General features: G+C 45.1%; 1 protein-coding gene and 1 non-coding gene across 3 annotated transcripts in view; one reads left to right on the top strand and one right to left on the bottom strand.

Moving 5' to 3' along the window:
• The window catches only part of UBE2E3 (ubiquitin conjugating enzyme E2 E3), a 74,710-nt gene that overhangs the window by 16,860 nt on the left and 42,797 nt on the right, over positions 1 to 15,053 (bottom strand). The gene's annotated exons all lie outside the window — the stretch shown is intronic.
• Positions 8,478 to 8,615, top strand: LOC114814436. Its single transcript, XR_003762234.1, has one exon. It is a non-coding gene; the product is annotated as a small nucleolar RNA SNORA7 (small nucleolar RNA).

The following is a 15,053-nucleotide window of genomic DNA, read 5'->3' as shown; positions in this document are numbered from 1 at the left end:
TGTCCCACAGTCTTCATCCCCCTTTTACAGAAGAGGTAACTGTGGCACAGGTCAATTAAGAGACTTGCCCAAGGACACACAGCAGACAAGGGGCGAAGGTGGAATTAGAACCCAGGTCCTTCTGACTCCCAGGCTCGTGCTCTAGCCACTAAGCCATGCTGCTTCCCTTTCCCAAGTGCGTAGTACAGTGTACTGCACACACTAAGCACTGAATAAATATGATTGATCAATCGGCAATTAGTATTACATCACTAACTTTTATCTTCTTTGCACTGTCTCATTCCCTCTGGCCTGCAAGAAAGACATTTTCCACACACTACCTCCAGCCGCCACTTTAAGTTCAATATGTCGAAAAAGGAATTTATCTTTACCACTCCAATCCTTTTCTCCACTTAACCTTCCCATCACCACCATTTTCCCAGTCGAGTTGGACACTGTCCCTGTCCCATGTATCCATTCATTCCTTCAATAGCATTTACTGAGCGCTTACTATAATAACGTTGGTATTTGTTAAGCGCTTACTATGTTCAGAGCACTGTTCTAAGCGCTGGGGTAGATACAGGGTAATCAGATTGTCCCACGTGAGGCTCACAGTCTTAATCCCCATTTTACAGATGAGGTAACTGAGGCCCAGAGAAGTTAAGTGACTTGCCCACAGCTGACAGGTGGCAGAGCTGGGATATGCAGAGCACTGTACTAAGCGCTTGGAATGTACAAATCAGCAACAGATCGAGACGGTCCCTGCCCACTGACGGGCTTACAGTCTAATCGGGGGAGACAGACAAAAACAATAGCAATAAAAAGAATCGAGGGGATGTTCATCTCATCAAAACAATAGCAATAAATAGAATCAAGGGGATGTACATCTCATTAACAAAATAAATAGGGTAATACAAATATATACAAATGAGCGGACGAGCACAGTGCTGAGGGAAGGGGAAGGGAGAGGTGGAGGAGCAGAGGGAAACGGGGGGAAGAGGGCTTAGCTGAGCGGAGGTGAAGCGGGGGTAGAGGGGCAGCAGAGGTAGCAGAGGGAAAAAGGGGCTCAAGGTCTCAATTCCCATTTTACGTATGAGGTATCTGAAGCCCAGAGAAGTTAAGTGACTTGCCCATGGTCACACAGCAGAAAAATGGCAGAGCCTGGATTAGAACCTACGACCTCCTGACTCTCAGGCCCGTGCTCTATCTACAATGCCATGCTGCATCATGCGTTCATTTGTTTTTATTGTGCGCTTACTGTGTGCAAATCACTGTGCTAAGCCCTTGTGACAGTACAACAGAGCAATACAACTGACACATTACCCGCCCATGACGATCAGAACCTGCTATGACCTTCAATTTTCCTTTTCTTAGATCTGAGCATTATTATTAGCGATAATACAAACAAGATCATTGATTCTGGCCTCGATTTGATCGTGTTAAAAAAAGACAAAGCTGTCTGTCGATCCTATTTATCGAGCGCTTACTGTGTGCGGAGCACTGTGCCAAGCGTTCGGGAGAGTCCGATACAACGGTGAACAGAGCAGAGTTCTGTGTGTTCCCCTATGTTCTGGTGGTTAGCAGAGCCTTCTGGAATGGCATTTTGATTAGATCCCTAGAAGGCTCTGAGGCTTGGAGACTTCTCTGGCCCAAGTCCAGGGTGTATTTTTTTTTCCCCCGGAATGAGCTGACCCACGCAGCAGAGTTCCCCAGAAGCCAGTTTAAAATAGCCGTGCTCCTCTGGCCGAATTACAGCACTGAAGAGGAAGTCCCCGCCCCCGGCATGACCAAGCCACAGGGATCCTGCAGAGGATAATAATAATAATTATGGTATCTGTTAAGCTCTTACTACATGCCAGGCACTCTTCTAAGCGCTGGACCGTTCTAAGCTCTGGATCTCTCCGGGAACCGAGAAGCAGCATGGCCGAGCGGCTACGGCACGGGCAAGGGAGTCAGAGGGACCTGGGTTCTAATTCTGACTCCGCCGCTCCTCCGCTGAGTGACCTTGGGCAAGTCACTTTACTTCTCTAGGCCTCCGCTACCTCATTTGTAAAATGGGGATTAAGAGTGCGAGCTCCATGTGAGACCTGGACTTTGTCCAGCCTGATTAGTTCGTATCTACCCCAGCGCCTGACATACAGTAAGCACTTTAATACCGTCATTATTATTATTATTAATTCTTGTGGTTTTTATTAAGCACTTACTCTGTGTCAAGCACAGCACTGAGTGCTGGGGTGGATCCAAGACAATCAGGTTGGACAAAGTCCAGGTCTTGCGAGTCTAACTAGGAGGAAGAACAGGAATTTAACCCCCATCTCATCTATCTCACCGCCAAACCCTCTCCTAGGTCCTTCCCCTAACCCAGAACCGCCGTCCTCCCCAAATATACGCCAGTCCACCGCTCTCTCCACCTTCTAAGCCTTATTAAGGTCACGTCTCCACCGAGAAGCCTTCCCTGATTAAGCCCTCTTTTCCCCACTCACTCTCCCTGCTGCTTCATCTCTGCAATTGTATCTGTGACCTTTGGACATCTGATACTCACCCCACCCTCAACCTCGTAACGCTTATGTACATATCTTTAAATGAAATACCATATGTTCTTTATATTAATGTCCATTTCCCCCTCTAGGCCGTAAACTCATTACGGGCCGGGAACGTGCCTACTAATTCTGTTGCACTGTATTCTCCCAAGTGCTTAGTACAGTGCTCTGCACATAGTAAGCAGTGTGGAGAAGCTGCGTGGCTCAGTGGAAAGAGCTTTGGAGTGAGAGGTCATGGGTTCGAATCCCGGCTCGGCCACTTGTCAGCTGTGTGACTGTGGGCAAGTCACTTCACTTCTCTGTGCCTCAGTGACCTCATCTGTAAAATGGGGATGAAGACCGTGAGCCCCACGTGGGACAACCTGATTCCCCTGTGTCTACCCCAGCGATTAGAACAGTGCTCTGCACATAGTAAGCGCTTAACAAATACCAACATGATTATTATCATTAAGCAGTGTGGTGTAGTGGATAAAGCACGGGCTTGGGAGTCAGAAGGTCATGGGTTCTGATCCCAGCTCTGCCACTTGGCTGCTGTGTGATCTTGGGCACGTCATTTCACTTCTCTGTGCCTCAGTTACCTCCTCTGTAAAAGGGGGATCGAGACTGTGAGCCCCATGTGGGACAGGGACTGTGTCCAACCCGATTTGCTTGTATCCACCCCATTGCTTAGTACAGTGCCTGGCACATTGTAAGCGCTTAACGAATACCATCATTATCGTTATTACTATAGCAAGTGCTCAGTAAGTACCATCGATCGATTAACTCCCATTTTACAGATGGAGAAAACTGACTGGTGAGTGGTGGTGTGGCATATTTGGAGGGGGAGGGAGTTCCAGGATAGGGGGAGGACGTGGGAAAGGAGTCGGCGGAGAGTTAGACGAGATCGGGGCCCGGTGAGTAAGCCGGAGAGAGAGGGCCGAGTGTGCGGGCTGGGCTGGAGTGGGAATACCACAGCCGATGGTAGCTGATAACCGGAAAAGGAAGACGCCAGATTTGAGCAAAAGAGTGATGGAAACGGTTGCTTTAAAGACTTGCTCAGGTCAAGGCTAGAAGCCATGGTCTGCGGGGACATCCTTGAAAAGAGTGGCGGGAGGCAGGAGAGCTATTTTGGGCTTCGTCAGGTCAAACGTAGCAGGGGTCATGCCTGGGTCGCCAGAGCAGGTGGCAGGAGGAGGATGACAGACGGGGAGAGAAAAAAACAGAAAAGCCAATTTTGATTGGCAGGACGTTCGGTCTAGCGATTAGCGAGCAGGTGGCCAGAGGGAACGACTCGACGCCGGCTCCGAAGCCGATTATTTGAATGGCGTTGGGCTGAACAGGGGCGAGAAAGGAAACAGAAGGTCTAAATGAAATCGCACACTGACACGCTTTCAACTTTGAATAAACTCTAGATGCTATTTTAGGGAGTACTGAAGTGTGAAGCACCGGGGGATGGAAACCGACGGGGAACGTTTCCTTACTTTCCTTACTTTTAGCGGCTTCGGTGTGAAGCATGGACCTGCAGGCTGTCAATCGATCAGTCAATCGATGGTATTGGTTGAGTGCTCGCTGTGTGGAGAGCACTTGGGAGAGTACAAGAGAAGAAGCGTGGCCTAGAGGACAGAGCACAGGCCTGGAAGTCAGAAGGACCTTCGTTCTAATCCCAGCTCTGTCACTTGTCTGCTGCGTGACCTTGGGCTAGTCGCTTCACTTCTCTGTGCCTCATCTGTAAAATGGGCATCGAAGACTGCGAGCCCTGTGTGGAAAAGGAACTGTGTTCAACCCGATTACCTTGTACCTAACCCCGGTGCTTAGAACTGTGCCTGGCACCTAGTAAGCACTTAACAAATACCACAATTATTACTACAATACCATAAAATTAGCAGACATGTTGCCTACTTACAGTCTAGAAGGGGAGAAGGGCGAAGTGGGCAAACTCTAGGCGCATTACGGGCAGGGAATATGTCTGTTTATTGTTGTAACATACTCTCCCAAGTGCTTAGTACAGTGCTCTGCACACAGTAAGCACTTAATAAATATGACTGAATTGAATAAAAGACAGCCGGTTGGTTAGAAATAAGGGTCATGGCTCCTGGAAACAAGAAGTCTATACTAAATGGTCTCCTGATGGAGTCAACTCAGAGTTAGGGATTTTCTTTTTTAACGGGGAATTCGAAGATGTTCCCTGCTCACGTGGAGGATACTTTATAATCCCAAAGCTTTTTATTCTTTAGTACAAATGTATGGGTTCTGCAGTGCATGCTACAACAAAAACACATACGACTTCGTTTTTCATGGATTTTCTTGCTACCTTGCATTTGAAACCATCGTCACTATAAGCCTAACTGAACATAGCACGATCATAAAATATTGATACCAGAGATATTAGAGGCAACAGACCTAATCTTCTAAAACACTGGGTTTTCTTGGCAAAGTCTGGGTTTAAAAAAACGCATAAAAACAAAACTTTTGCTGTACCATTCACAGCATCCAGCACCATACACACACGCTGGACCACTGGTTTCCTGTTTGCAAACACGTTCATGTCCTGCTAGAATCCTGTGATTTCCTGATAACGTTCTAAGTCAAATTTTGCTTTGGGATTAAGTAAAAATAAATAATGCATGGGAGTTCTAAAGACCACCTAACCAGATAGCAAACATCTTTGATAGGCTGCTCATTATTCTGCTTTCCCCAAGACAATCCAATATTCAGTTAGTCTGTTAATCAGGCTGTTCCGATATTAGGCCGGACCCCTTTCCGTCTGTTAGTTTGATTTTAAAGTAACAGGCTCCCACCGTCTCTGCTTCTGCTGCCCAGAGTTCACTGTGGGCAGAGAATATATCTGTTATCATATTGTACTCACCCAAGCGCTTAGTACAGTGCTCTGCACACACTAAGCGCTCAATAAATACGACTAAATGAATGAGTTCTGCAGCTCAGAATTGTAATTTACTCTGTCTCAGTGGTCAGTTTGGTGCATTGCCCACAGTATGCATTTAATAAATAATATTAATATTCCTATTATTACTACAGAAGCAGCTTCTGTGAGCAGTCATCGTTCCCCCTGTAAGTCCGTCAATGGGCAGGGACCCGTCTCTACCTGTTACCGATTTGTACATTCCAAGCGCTTAGTAAAGTGCTCTGCACATAGTAAGTGCTCAATAAATACTATTGAATGAATGGATTGCAAGCCCGGTGTGGGCAGGGATTGTCTCTCTTTTTTGCTGAATTGTACTTTCCAAGCGCTTAGTACAGTGCTCTGCACACACTAAGCACACAATACATATGACTGAATGAAAAGGGGACACAATTTTCCCTCTGCCAGAGCAAAGGGGAAGACTGGTAAGGAGACAAACTAAGATATGCAGATTTTTTTTTTTTTACGGCATTAGTTAAGCCTTTACTGTGTGCCAGACACTGTGCTAAGCCGTGGTGTAGATACAAGCTAATCAGGTTGGACACAGTCCATGTCCTACGTGGGACTCAAAAGCTGGGGAGAGGCATATCCTGGTACCCTTGTTAAGAGTCCTAATAGTTAAATCACAGCCCCCCGACCCGCTCTGACTTTTCGATTTGGTTTTTCGATGAGGGAAACAACCTGCAGCCATCCCTCTTTATAACGTTCTTCCTTTGGCACTTTTGGGCAATAGAAACTGTTGAATTTTACGGCAGGAGTTTCTCGCAGCGTCTCACTTCAAGATAGCTCTCGCTTTGGACACGCAAGTGCTCTGAGCAAGATGCGTGTGTTCTAGGCGACGGCTGTTACTGTGGACCAGCCACACCGTTCCTGGTGCTTTAAAGGACACGAGAGAACCAGCGTGGCCTAGTGGAAAGAGCCAGAGGAACTGGGTTCTAATCCCGGCTCCGCCACTCGCCTGCCGTGTGACCTCGGGCAAGTCGCTTCGCTTCTCTGGGCCTCGGTTTCCTCAACTGTACAATGGGGATTCGACACCTATTCTCCCTCCTATTCAGTCTGTGAGCCCCATGTGGGACAGGGACTGTGTCTGACCTGATTACCTTGTGTCCGTCTACCCCAGCGCTTAGAACGGTGTTTGACACATAGTAAGTGCTTAAATATCATAAACAAATATTATCCTTCAAATAAATACAGTCCAGTGCATCCTGCTAATGTTGAGAAAACACATTAGAAGTTATTGACTGGCACTTAAACTAGTTGTTTTTAAACATCTGGACTCGGTGAATGTCAATTTCATGTATATAGGCTTAGAGTATGGTGAGGACTCTTTAAATTTATTTGTACATATTAGCATTTAATTGTTTAAATTCACATTTCATTTTTGGTCTACATTTACACTGCTATTTCATCATCTAAGTTAATAGCGTCAACTAAATTTATTGTGTTTTTTAATCACTTAAAGAAATATTCACATTGTCTCCATCAAATTTCGGGATCTTGGGAATGCATTAATGCATTTTACATGCTACCCTGAGGAAAACTGTATTTTATTAAGGGCTCTTTGGCTTAACACACAATTTTCATGGAACCAATTAAGAGCACTCACCGGAGCTTTTCAGTACTATATAGTCAAATCTGATTAATTCAGACACTACTAATCTGGAATTCAGCTCAGAATCTACCTTCTGCCTTATTCTCTGCTTGATCTGAAGTATTCTCTATCTCGGTCTGACTTGTCAGACTGATACTTTATCAAAAATGTCAAAATAAAATTCTGTTCTTTAAAAGTAAGGCAGTGGAGAGGTAGGCATTACAGATACAATCAATTAGTGAAGACCTAACTGGGGAGGTTTCCACTGTGTATTTAGTGAAAAATCTATACTGAGGAAATAATTTTAAATGCCGTTTCACTCCAGTATTGGGGAGATGGCAGAAGGTTTCCTTGAATATGATTACCCAGGATGAAGAGTGGGCACTTTTAAACAAAATCCAACAGGAACAGAAGAAATCACTTTGCAAAAGCCTTCTTTAGCACGGACATATTGCCTACCACCGAGAAAATAAAACCATACCCCACAACCATCCATGTGCTCAAATTGCCCTCCCTGGTACCCACAAGGCAGCTCTTGCTAAACAGGAAATAAAAGTAAAAGAGCCAAGTAAGAGCCTTCATTTTGAAACTGAGACGATCAGTATCGGGGGAGTTATTTCCTTAATGCTGCCACCGAGAAAGAGCAGGGCCAACAGAAACAAAATCTCTTTAGTCAGAGATGAATGGCTGAGCCATAATGGCCACCTGAGGTCAAGCGGCGATCAGGCATTCTCACTGTTTCATCTACCAACTGGAAACCGATAACTCCTAAATCCACTTCACCATCTCCCCCACCTCTCTCTTCTCTGTAATTTCACCACTCCTCTTGCCTCCCGAAAATCTTTACATGGATGCCTGCCTGGTACTTCTACCTTAGCCTATTCCTAATTTAAGCCTTCATCTTCCTTTCATATCTTCTCCTCTTAACTCTCCCACTGCTGTTGACACCATAACCATCCTCTCCAACTCTCATGCTCAGAACCTTGGCATTATCCTTGGCGGTTCTCTCTCTTCCTACCACCTCGATGCTCAAGTCTTTCACCAAACGCTGTCACTTCTTCACAATGTTTCCAGAATCCGCCCTATTCTCTCCGTCTAAACTGCCACCGGGCTGGGCCCATAATCCAACTCAACTACTCAATCAGAGTCCCTGCAGAATACCTTTCTTTTTTTATATGGTACTTACCATGTGCCAGGAACTGTACTAAGTGCTGGGGTAGATATGAGGTAATCAGGTTGGACACGGTCCGTGTGCCACCTGGGGCTCATAGTCAATCCCCATTTTACACATGAGGTAACTGAGGCAAGTTAAATGACTTGCTCAAGTCCTCAACTCTTCTCCTTGAGGCAGCAGGAAGCAACCAAGTAGGCACAACAGCATCTTTACTTATTAGGATATTTTCCCCGTCCATTTCTTACCAACTGAACAAAAGGATCATTTAGATTTCCAGGACACCATCTCCACGGGCACCTCTCAGGCACACCCCTGGAGAGTTTCCAGTACTCTTCCAGTCTCGACTCTGGGATAGAGAGTCAAGCAGAGGTATATCCATTCCATTCCTAGCTTGGCCAGTGGCTGGCGAGTGGAAGGCCATCTGCTACAAGTCAAAACTCCCCTATGCTGGGCAGCAGTGGCATGGGAGAGAGTCGAGGGAGGAGGCTCAGGTTTACTGCGCGGAAGGAGGCGATGGTAAACGGCTTCCGGATTTTTGCCAAGAAAACTCTGCGGATACACTACCAGAACGACTCCAGATGGAGGTAGGGCGTTCTGGGAGAGATGTGTCCATGGTGTCGACAGTATAAGACAACAACAACAATCCCCTTGGAAAGGTCGAAATGAGTCAATCAATCGATGGTATTTATTATCGCTTACTGTTGCAGAACACCGTACTAAATGCCTGAGACAGTACGATACAAGAGAGTTGGTAGATACAGTCCCTGCCCACAATGAGAAGCAGCGTGGCTCAGTGGAAAGAGCACGGGCTTTGGAGTCAGAGGTCATGAGTTCGAATCCCAGCTCTGCCACTTGTCAGCTGGGTGACTGTGGGCAAGTCACTTCACTTCTCTGGGCCTCAGTTACCTCATCTGCAAAATGGGGATGAAGACTGTGAGCCCCACGTGGGACAACCTGATTCCCCTGTGTCTACCCCAGCGCTTGGAACAGTGCTCTGCACATAGTAAGCGCTTCACAAATACCAACATTATTATTATTATTATGACCCTACAGTCTAGAAACAGCAACAATGGCCATGCCACCCGCGTCCTCTTCAAAGCCTTATCGAAGGCATTTATTCATTCAATCGCATTTATTGAGAGCTTACTGTGTGCAAAGCACTGTACTAAGCGTTTGGGAGAATACAACAGACACATTCCCTGCCCACAACGAGCTCACAGTCTAGAGGGACATCTCTTCCAAGAGGCCTTCCTTGAATAAGCCCTCTTGTTCTTTTCTTCAACTCCCTTTTGTACCATCCTGACTTGCTCCCTTTATTCATCCCCCATCCCAGCCCCACAGAACTTACATAGATGTCTGTCTCCCCCGTCTAGACTGTAAATTTACTGTGGGTGGGAAATGTGTCTGTTATATTGTACTCTCCCAAGCGCTTAGAACACTGCTCTGCACACAGAAAGTGCTCAATAAATACGACAATGAATGAAGAGGTGTGTTCTTTCTGAGTGCTTAGCATGGGGCTCTGCACACAGCTTAATAACTAGAGGTCTGGACCATTCCCCGCCAGGGATAATTCTACTCAGCCGGGACATAAACGGAGGTATTGCCTCCTTTCAGGTTTCTGAATGATGATGATACTGATAATTATGGTATTTGTTAAGTGCTTACTATGTGCCAAGCACTCTTCTAAGAAAGTGGTCATTTTACAAATCTTTATAAAACTAACGGTTGTCCAGAAGCAGTGCCAGACGGGAAGTACTGCCTGATACTGGCAATAGTAGGAATTGTACCTAGCAACGGAGATGGATTTGGGTCCGACTTTTCTTTGCTTGATGGTTGTTCTTGAAGGAGCAAGGAGGAGAAGGGATTTTATCTTAAATGATGAATTCTTGGGGGGGAAAGGTGTGCCAAAGAAGTAGGCAGACACCATTGCCTCTGGGCTAATAAGGCCCTGAAACTCTGGGAAACTGTCAGCTTGAATGACGGAGAAGTAGGTGAGGACAGGAGGAGGGCTATATATATGGCTTGTAATCGCGGTGCAGCTACATGTCTGCTGTGTGACCTTGGGTAAGTCACTTCTCTTCTCTTGGACTCAGTTACCTCATCTGGAAAATGGGGATTAAGAGTGCGAGCCCCATGTGGGACAGGAACTTTGTCCAACCTGCTATAAAGTAGTATTTGGTGCCAACCGCACATCACTTCCAGCCTTGGCTTCCAGTCGAACAGGAAGGGACTTTGACAGTTCCCTTTTTTGTGTCTTCCTCATAGCCCCTCTCCAGGGAAGGATTTAGAAGGAGCAGAAAAAAGAGCTATACAAAGATGTACTGAGAACTGAGGGATAATGAGAAGGCATAAGGAGTGGGAATACAAGACAAAAAAAATCCTCAGTAGAAATTCATTCCACTTTTATAACCAAATAAAAACCGCTGGCAATTTCAGTTTGAAGAAATGCCAGGATCTTTGACCAAAATGGACCTCTTTAGCTGAGCCAAAGTATTCTTCTTCAGCTGAGAAAATTCTTCCAACACTTTACTTACAAAAAAAAATTTGAGGTTTACACAACTCATTTTCCCATGAGCCATGATAAGACTTTAAGAGCTTCAAAATTAGGCTAAAGAAGATCTTTAATATTAGATAAGGCCATGAGCATTAAAAAGAGTTAGATTGAAGGCTCACAATTTTTCCTTCGAGGAATTCCTGACAGGATTTCTCTCTCCTTAATGGACCTTACGCCTCTCTAGTTCGTTGCCACAGATTTTAACAGAGGCTTTGGTTCCCAGGCCCCATTTGAAAATGAGCACTATATCTTGCCCCTAATATTTGCTAAAGTCTAGTCAGAAAACCAGGGTAAGGTGTTGAGGCAGGGGTGGTTCTGCTTTGGGCTACGTTCTGATTTCATTCAAAAGGTCAACTTTACTCTATTACCAACCTAGAAGACTGGGAAGCAGCATGGTCTAGTGGATAAGAGCAAGGGCCTGAAAATCTGAAGGATCAAGGTACAAGCTCCGCCGCTTGTCTGCTATGTGGCCTTGAACATTTCACTCCTCTGAGCCTCAGTTCCCTCGCCTGTAAAACGGCGAAGAAGATTGTGAGCCCCATGTGGGATTGAAGTGTATCTAATCCGATTATCTACCCTACAGTTTAGAAGAGTGCTTGGCACATAGTAAGCACTTGACAAATACCACAATCTTCGTCAAGGGAATAACTCCTGATGGGAAATGACCATGTCTGCCACTCTGTTGTATTGTACTTTCCCAAGTTCTTAATACTGTGCTCTGAACACAGTACACACTCAATAAATGCCATTGAGTGAATGATTGATTAAAAGAGGCCAACCCTGTGATGTTTTGTAAACAACTTGAGGTCCTAGAATCAAACTGTTGCTCAAGCTGCTGGTCTTTCCTACGACTTTTTTTTTGTTTTTAGTCAGGAGCTGTCAGAGGCTTAACTGTTATAATTGCCTCTAATTTAGAGAGAATATCCCTTTAGTAACCTATGGTTTCTTTAATGAAAAGTTGAATTCCTTCAGGTTTCACTTAAATGTCACCAAGGTTTGAGGTCATGCTCGGCTATTGCTTGAGACAGCATCATTTATATACGTAAACAAATTCAGAGAAAATCTTGTTCTTCTTAAACCTGAATCTGCTCTTTGTGTCCTATTTTGAAAATTACTTGCATCAATTTTAACCATCTTGAGATTAGTGTTCACCTCGAAAAATGAAAAAAATTGTACATCAGAGAGGTTACGATGAGCAACTGCCCTTTTTATGATTAAGATTATAACATAGACTGTCACAAGTGATTAAGTGTAGCTAATAAATGTGGGATCTTTCCAGATAGTTTATTAATGGTCGATAAAATTGTTAAAGATTTCATGAAATTTCCACAGTGGCCCCATATTTCAAGCAAACCTATGGCAGACTCAGCATCATACAGCAGCAGTTACTTAAACCGGGCGAACAATATCATTTAGCAAGATTTGGTGCTATCTTGAAATGTAAACTTTAAAATTAAAAAGGCCAGCCTTTCATTCTATATCTCTAGCCAGCAAACTCCTACCAGCACAACCAATAATAAAGATAAAAGTTGACAGTTCTGCAGAACTAAATTCAATGCAGTTTGGATCCTTAGTTCAAAAGACAAGTTGAAAATAACACCAATAGTGATCATTCCAACTTGAGCTCTCAGGCAAAAGCAGTATTTTTGAAATATCAATGACCATTTATCTTCTTTCATTTGCAGCAAAATTAAAGCAAGCATTTTGAGCCTGTCTTCACTAGATCACAGCGGTTACAATCATAGAAAAGACATGGTTCTAATGTGATGACGAGAATACCAATAAGCATAAGAATTATGGCATTTGTTAAGTGCTTACTATGTGCAAGCACTCTTCTAAGTGCTGGGGTATATGCAAAGTATTCAGGTAGGACACAGTCCCTGGGAAACACGCAGAAATTAAGTGTCCGGTCCAAAGTCACAGAACAGATACGTGGCAGAGCCGGGATTGGAACTCGTGTCTTCTGACTCCCAGGCCCATGCTCTTTCCACTAGACCATATTGAAAGCCTTACTAAAATCGCATCTCCACCAAGAGGTCTTCTCCAACTAAGCCCTCATTTCCCTTACTCCCTCTCCCTTCTGCATCACTTACATACTTGAATCCCTTTAAACATTTGCTATTCACCCCTCCCTCAGCCCCAGAGCACGTATGTACATAAGCGTGGCTCAGTGGAAAAGAGCCTGGGCTTCGGAGTCAGAGGTCATGAGTTCGACTCCCGGCTCTGCCACTTGTCAGCTGTGTGACTGGGGGCAAGTCACTTCACTTCTCTGTGCCTCAGTTCCCTCATCTGTAAAATGGGGATTAACTGTGAGCCTCACGTGGGACAACCTGATTACCCTGTATCTCCCCCAGCGCTTAGAACAGTGCTCGGCACATAGTAAGCGCTTAACAAATACCAACATTATTATTGTTATTATTATTATTTCTTTGAATTTATTTATTTACATTAGTGGCTGTCTACCCCTCTAGATTGTAAGCTCCCAGTGGGTAATAATAATAACGATGGTATTTGTCAAGCGCTTACTATGTGCAGAGCACTGTTCTAAGCACTGGGGTAGATACAGCGTAATCGGGTTGTCTCACGTGAGGCGCACAGTTAATCCCCATTTTACAGATGAGGTAACTGAGGCACCGAGAAGTTAAGTGACCTGCCCACAGTCACACAGCTGACAAGTGGCAGAGCCGGGATTCGTACCCATGACCTCTGACTCCCAAGCCCAGGCTCTTTCCACTGAGCCACGCTGCTTCTCATAATGTAGGAGACATTTCTACAATTCTGTGGTATCGTACCCTCCCAGGCACGTTAGGACAGTGCTCTGCAGCACACAGTAAGTGCTCAATAAATACCGTTGATTGATTTAGCTGAAATCAATGACCCCTGACCACCCCAGAAACTATTCATTAGGTCCATATTACACCAAGCAAGACCACCCCCTCCCCAGTCAATAAATCAGTGATATTTATTTAGCACTTACTGTATGCATACCACTGTATTCAGAGCACTGTACTATTCACTTGAGAGAGTACAGCAGACTGGGTAGGTATAACCGCTACCCACATGGTACTTATAATCTAGCAGGCAAGGTCAAACTTAAAAAATAAATTACAGGAAAAGAACAGAGCACCTTGGGAAAGCCACTTTCCTTCTCTGGGCCTCAGTTCCCTCATCTATAAAATGGGGATTAAGACTATGAGCCCCATGTGGGACAGGGACTGTTTCCACTCAAATAACCTGGTATCTACCCCAGTGCTTAAAACAGTGCTGGGCACAGAGTAAGCGATTAACAAATACCAGCACTGTTAAAAGGATATGTATTAAGAGCTGTGAAGATGATGAACACCGGCATACCTAGGGGGGTTGGACTCCTCTAAGTACAAGGGGTGACGCAGAAGGAAGGGAAAATAGGTTTGGGAGGAGGGGGGATAATCCGGGAAGGCTTCCTGGAGGAGATAAGCTTTTGGTAATGGTCTGTCGGCTAGAAGAGGAAAGAGAGCAAAGGGTCAGACTCTGGTGAAGGGTATCTTCACGTTACATTAATTCTAATCTCCTTACAGTCTTCAAGGAAATGACTGAATGGAATTTCAGCATGAAGGACTTCAAGGAGGGGAAAGAGAGTTTAGATCAAAGCTGATATTATCGCTACAATCCAAAGCTACCTTCTGCTCAATGTCTAAAAATGACTCTCGGAGATGATCAACTCAGAAAAGGCTGAAGAGGGGCAAGTTCAAATGTTAGCTTCCACCTAACGGTTCCTTGATTACTCTTAGAAAGGGTTCCTGTGGGCTGGGCAACTCGGCAAGCGTTTACATTAGCCGCTCTGCCCCTCTCGAATACAAATATACGATTGAAAGAACCGGAAGAGAGGGGAGGATGAAGGATGAGATGTCTTTCCACCTCCGATGAAACACGGAGATGAAGATAACAGTTATCTGCCCCTAATGGTGACCATTAAATGTCCACCAAAATGATGCATTCACTGCTCAATAGGGCATCAAGACATCTTTCTTCCACCGGTATCATTAATCTTCAGAACAAACTTGCGAGGGGTGGCGGCACTGTTTGCCAGATAAATTTGAGATAGACAAAGTAACTTCTAATGGTTCTCTTGCGGCGTGTTTCATTGCGGTTCTGATGTCATCCACCACATCTGACAACTAACTGGAGGATTTGATTCCACTGCTTCCTGTTTGGAGGCAGAGAAGGTACCGGTACCAGTCCGAGTTCGAGCGGAAGGAGAACATTTGCGCTGAAATCGGCCCGCAGTCCGCCTGACGGACAGCTGATGTCCTGACAAAGCAGTTCCTGCCTGGGCT

The sequence above is a fragment of the Ornithorhynchus anatinus genome, chromosome 9 (assembly GCF_004115215.2).
Source record: "Ornithorhynchus anatinus isolate Pmale09 chromosome 9, mOrnAna1.pri.v4, whole genome shotgun sequence".
Lineage (NCBI taxonomy): Eukaryota > Metazoa > Chordata > Mammalia > Monotremata > Ornithorhynchidae > Ornithorhynchus > Ornithorhynchus anatinus.
This window is presented reverse-complemented; position numbering and strand designations above follow the sequence as displayed.